The sequence below is a fragment of the Rhinopithecus bieti genome, unplaced genomic scaffold (assembly GCF_001698545.2).
Source record: "Rhinopithecus bieti isolate Rb0 unplaced genomic scaffold, ASM169854v2 scaffold_10315, whole genome shotgun sequence".
Taxonomy (NCBI): Eukaryota; Metazoa; Chordata; class Mammalia; order Primates; family Cercopithecidae; genus Rhinopithecus; species Rhinopithecus bieti.
In genome coordinates this window covers 623842-629866 of record NW_016806560.1, presented here as the reverse complement: position 1 = coordinate 629866, position 6025 = coordinate 623842, and the positions used below count along the sequence as shown (strand labels likewise).

At 42.3% G+C, this 6025-nt stretch overlaps 1 pseudogene across 1 annotated transcript; it reads left to right on the top strand.

Annotated features, from left to right (window-relative positions):
- Nucleotides 1-1038: 1038 nt before the first annotated feature.
- LOC108532651 (stress-70 protein, mitochondrial pseudogene) lies at nt 1039-3360 on the top strand (annotated as a pseudogene). Its single transcript, XR_001886509.1, has one exon. The product of XR_001886509.1 is annotated as a stress-70 protein, mitochondrial pseudogene (transcript).
- The last annotated feature ends 2665 nt before the right edge of the window (nt 3361-6025 follow it).

The window sequence follows — 6025 nt, the reverse complement described above, 5'->3', positions numbered from 1 at the left end:
ATGGGGCAGAAGTCAAGATGCTGGCAGGGCTGTGTTTCTTTGGAGGCTCTAGAAGAGAATCCATTCCTTTCCTTTTCAGTGTCTATAGGCTGCCTGCTGTCCTCAGCTCATCACCACCTTTGTCCTCAAAGCCGACAAGCTCCTCAACCCAGCTTCTATTTTCACATCTCCTTTGCTGACTGGCTCTCCTGCCTCCCTCTTTTGCTCATAATGACTATTATGATTAAACTGGGCACAGCCGAACAATCCAGGTGTATATTTTCATCTCAATATCCTTGACTTAATTACATCTACAAAGCTCCTTTTGCCATGTAAGGTAATGTATTCACAGGCTCCTGGAGATTAGGACATAAACATCTTTGGGAGGCCACCATCTGCCTATCACAGACCTGAAGGATACAAAGGAGTGGAAAAGAGTGTTTCTAACTTGATTTTAGAGTAAGAAAGAACTTGGCAAATTCAAGGTACTGAAGGAAGATCCATGTTACAGGAGTACAGAATGCAAGGAGGAGAATTGTGCAAGACAAGGCTGGGAGCAAGGTAAGGACCAGAACACACCGGACCTTTTAGGCCATGTTAAACAATTTGAGTTCATTCTATAACAATTAGGAGCTAGTGGAGGCTTTTAAGAGATTATTATCAAATAATCTAAGCAGTAGTATAAAGTATCAAGTAATCTAAGCACATTTAAGCAGTAGAGATTATTATCAAATAATCTAGCTCATGTAATAATTGAATTAGTTTGGCTGCTGGAGGAGAATGGGTCAAAGTGGAACATGAATGGAAGTGAGAAGACCAATGAGGACTGACTGATGCCAAACTATGCAAGACAATGGCAGTAGATACGGACAGAAGTAGCCCAGTTGATTATAGTGCTAGTTATAATGGTTACTGTTTATCAAAACTGGAACTGTATGCTTAATATTATGCACGTGATTGCATGCAACTTTTTAAATATTATAAAATTATGACCACACCGCGCAGCTCCCAGCCGCCTGAGCGCCTGTTTGCTGCCTCGTACTCCTCCATCTAGCCGCCATGATAAGCGCCAGCTGAGCTGCAACAGCCGGTCTAGTGGGTACCGCAGCCTCCCGGGGTCCTACGGCCGCCCTCCACCAGGATGGCTGGAATGGCCTTAGTCATGAGGCTTCTAGAGTTGTTTCAAGTCGGGATTATGCATCGGAAGCAATCAAGAGAGCAGTTGTTGGTACTGATTTCGGTACTACCAACTCCTACGACGCAGTTATGGAAAGCACACAAGCAAAGGTGCTGGAGAATGCCGAAGGTGCCAGAACCGTCCCTTCAGTTGTGGCCTTTACAGCAGATGGTGAGCGACTTGTTGGCATGCCTGCCAAGCGACAGGCTGTCACCAGCCCAAACAATACATTCTGTGCTACCAAGCGTCTCATTAGCCGGCGATATGATGATCCTGAAGTACAGAAAGACATTAAAAATGTTCCCTTTAAAATTGTCCGTGCCTCCAATGGTGATGCCTGGATTGAGGCTCATGGGAAACTGTATTCTCCAAGTCAAATCGGAGCATTTGTGTCGATGAAGATGAAAGAGACTGCAGAAAATTACTTGGGGCACACAGCAAAAAATGCTGTGATCATAGTCCTAGCTTATTTCAATGACTTGCAGAGACAGACCACTAAAGATGCTGGCCAGATACCTGCACTGAATGTGCTTTGGGTGATTAATGAGTCCACAGCTGCTGTTCTTGCCTATGGTCTAGACAAATCAGAAGACAAAGTCATTGCTGTATATGATTTGGGTAGTGAAACTTTTGATATTTCTATCCTGGAAATTCAGAAAGCAGTATTTGAGGTGAAATCCACACATGGGGACACTCTTAGGTGGGGAAGACTTTGACCAGGCCTTGCTACAGCACATTGTGAAGGAGTTCAAGAGAGAGACGGGGGCCTATTTGACCAGAGACAATGTGGCATTTCGGAGGGTACGGGAAGCTGCTGAAAAGGCTAAATGGGAACTCTCCTCATCTGTGCAGACTGACATCAATTTGCCCTATCTTACAATGGATTCTTCTGGACCCAAGCATTTGAATATGAAGTTGACCCGTGCTCAATTTGAAGGGATTGTCACTGATCTAATCAGGAGGACTATCACTCCATGCCAAAAAGCTATGCAAGATGCAGAAGTCAGCAAGAGTGACATAGGAGAAGTGATTCTTGTGGGTGGCATGACTAGGATGCCCAAGGTTCAGCAGACTGTGCAGGATTTTTCTGGCAGAGCCCCAAGTAAAGCTGTCAATCCTGATGAGGCTGTGCCCTTGGAGTTGCCATTCAGGGAGGTGTGTTGGCCAGCGATGTTACAGATGTGCTGCTCCTTGATGTCACTCCCCTGTCTCTGGGTATTGAAACTCTGCGAGGTGTCTTTACCAAACTTATTAATAGGAATACCACTATTCCAGCCAAGAAGAGCCAGGTATTCTCTACTGCCGCTGATGATCAGACACAAGTGGAAACTAAAGTGTGTCAGGGTGAGAGAGAGATGGCTGGAGACAACAAATTCCTTGGACAGTTTACTTTGATTGGAATTCCACCAGCCCCTCGTGGAGTTTCTCAGATTGAAGTTACATTTGACATTGATGCCAATGGGAGCATACATGTTTCTGCTAAAGATAAAGGCACAGGACGTGAGCAGCAGATTGTAATCCAGTCTTCTGGTGGGTTAAGCAAACATGATGTTGAAAATATGGTTAAAAATGCACAGAAATATGCTAAGGAAGACTAGCAAAAGAAGGAACGAGTTGAAGCAGTTAATGTGGCTGAAGGAATCATACACGCCACAGAAACCAAGATAGAAAAATTCAAGGACCAATTACCTGCTGATAGTGCAACAAGCTGAAAGAAGAGATTTCCAAAATGAGGGAGCTCCTAGCTAGAAAAGACAGCAAAACAGGAGAAAACATTAGACAGGCAGCATCCTCTCTTCAGCAGGCATCATTGAAGCTCTTTGAAATGGCATACAAAAAGATGGCATCTGAGCGAGAAGGCTGTGGAAGTTCTGGCACTCGGGAACAAAAGGAAGATGAAAAGGAGGAAAAACAGTAATAATAGCAGAAATTTTGAAGCCAGAAGGACAACATATGAAGCTTAGGAGTGAAGAGACTTCCTGAGCAGAAATGGGCAAACTTCAGTCTTTTTACTGTGTTTTTGCAGTATTCTATATATAATTTCCTTAATTTGTAAATTTAGTGACCATTAGCTAGTGATCATTTAATGGATGGTGATTCTAACAGTATAAAGTTCACAATGTTCTATGTCCCTAACCTGTCATTTTTCAGCTGCATGTAAAAGGAGGTAGGATGAATTGATAATTATAAAGATTTAACTATTTAATGCTAAAGTGGCCATATTTTCAAGAGGTGAAACCATCTTGCACACAACAATGAAGGTAGTCAGCCATAGATTTGAAATGAGACCACATATGGGGATGAGATCCTTCTAGTCAGCCTAGTACTGCTGTACTGGCCTGTGTGTACATGGGGTCCTCAACTGAGGCCTTGCAAAGCAAGCCATCTGTGCCATGATTGTAGATGGGGCAGAGGAATCTAGAACAATGGAAAGCTTAGCTATTTATGTTAGGTACAGCTATTAAAACAATGTAGGAATGAGGCTAGACCCTTAACTTCCTTCAGGCATACTTTTCCAGCTATCTTCTGTCCTATGTCTGGCACCTACATCCTTGATGATTGTTCTCTTACCCATTCTGGATTTTTTTTAGATAAATATGAAAAGCAAAAAAATAAAATAAAGTAAAATTATGAAGTTAGTTTTTTCTCTTTTATGAAAAGAAGAAACAACTTCTGGCATCATGAGTTTGAAGAGGAACCTGTCTTTACAGCCTTATTTCCAATGGGTATTAGTCAGTTTTCACACTGCTGATAAAGACATACCTGAGACTGGCAAGAAAAAGAGGTTTAATGGACTTATAGTTCCACATGGCTGGGAGGCCTCACAATCACGGTAGAAGGCAAGGAGGAGCAAGTCATGTCTTACATGGATGGCAGCAGGCAAAGAGAGAGCTTGTGCAGGGAAATTCCCTTTTTAAAAACCATTAGCTCTCATGAGACTTACTCACTCCATGAGAACAGCATGGGAAAGACCTGCCCCTGTGATTCAATTACCTCCCACCAGGTTCCTCCCACAACACACGGGAATTCAAGATGAGATCTGGGTGGGGACACAGCCAAACCATATCACCATGGCACATTGTACATAATACTGTCACGGTGTTCATCTCATTCCATCAACCTACTTGTCCTGCCCTTCCCTCAGAGCTCAATATTGTACCAGTTGTCACCCAATTTCATCTTGGGATGAAAACTCTATTGGGCTCACCTTCATTCACTAATTCATTTACATATTAATTCTACAAACAACTATTGAATGTCTGCAACATGGATTATACTGTGTAGGCATCGAGGACCGAATGGTCGGCAAAAACAGACAAAATCCCTATGCTAATGCAGTGTAGAGTCTAGTGGGAAAGATTGGCTTTGATCAAATGATCATTCTTACCTGTAAAATTATGTCAGTTATAAGAATTATGAAGATTTTTGTGCTATGAGAATATATAGTAAAGTATTAGCAGGTCGTGGAACATTCCCCTGAAAAAGTAAGGTTGGTTGTAAGATCTGAAGGACAAATAGGACCTAACAAGATAAAAGCAAAGAAAGAAAACCCTACAGTCAAAGGGAATAATATATACAAAGGCCGAAAGGCAGGAAAAAAAAAAAAAAGACAACTTGCTCCATGAACTGAAGGCCACTATGGCTGGAACACAGAAAACTCTGTGCAGAAATAATCCCCTTATTCATCAGACCACTATCTTGACCCGAAATGAATATGATCCTGTTCATATAGTAAAACTCACACTGATAATATTGGCCATTATTAATGTGGCATTTACTATGTACTAGTCCGTATTTAAACTGTTTTATATGTATTAAGTCATTAAATCCTCACCACAATCCTATTAAGGAAATGTTGCTATTATTCTCCCACTTTATAAATAAGAAAACTGAGACACGGGGATAGGTAGGATGCCCTCGTTGTAGAGCCTAGATTTGAAACAAGTATCCTGAACTTTATGTTCCTCCTTCCTCACACTCACATGTCACATGTTGAAGGCAGCCTGTCCCCACCTGGCGCCCTGTGTTAGGAAGTTCTGGGAGTCTCTACCACAGCCTTCCCTGGGGAAAGGCTGATGACCGGGAACTGTCATTAACAGTCATCAGTGGGTTCAGCAGTTCCTAAGTGGTGTCCAGTGAGAGGTGAGAATGATTTGTCACCATTTGTTGGAAGAAAGTAAAAAGCACAAATGAATTGGGGCAAGGTTCCAGTCACCCTAGAAAGGTACAGTGGGTGCTGACAGAGAGCTCAGGGCTAGGGGCAAATCATCAACACTTGACTCAGTTTCTGTCTTTGAGAAAGGTAGTGAGCATCTTTATTAAATTGCTGAGAAGAGGATATGCCCACAAGACAAAAGAGATGTTGTAGAAAAACTGCCACACTTGGCAGGCAAGAGACACTGCTCCTTGTGGCAGCTCTGCCATTGACCTTGGGCAGACACTTAACATCCTCAGGCTTTGGTTTTCTCATTTGTAATATGAGAGGACTGGAACAAGTGGTCCCTGCAGGCTCTCACAGCCTCTGGAGTTACTGAGACACTGGGAAGTAAAATTCAGCTCCTCTCCTATGTTTTTGAAGGAATAGACTTAAAGGCAAGAAATATTCCTAAACAGCAATAGATAGCCCAGGCCATTCATGCTACAGGAACTTTTGATACATGGATTACATAAGTATGTAAATTCAAACAAACAAAAGAGAAATTCTGCAACCCTTTGGAAAACATGAAGAATTTTAAGATGACCTCAACTTGCACCAAAATAAAATTATAAAGGAAATACAAACATCTAGTCTTCCTAATGCTCCAGGTCCCCCCCAAATTTGCATTTGCTTCCTTCTTTCCTCCACCTTATTAATTGTACAAATAAGGG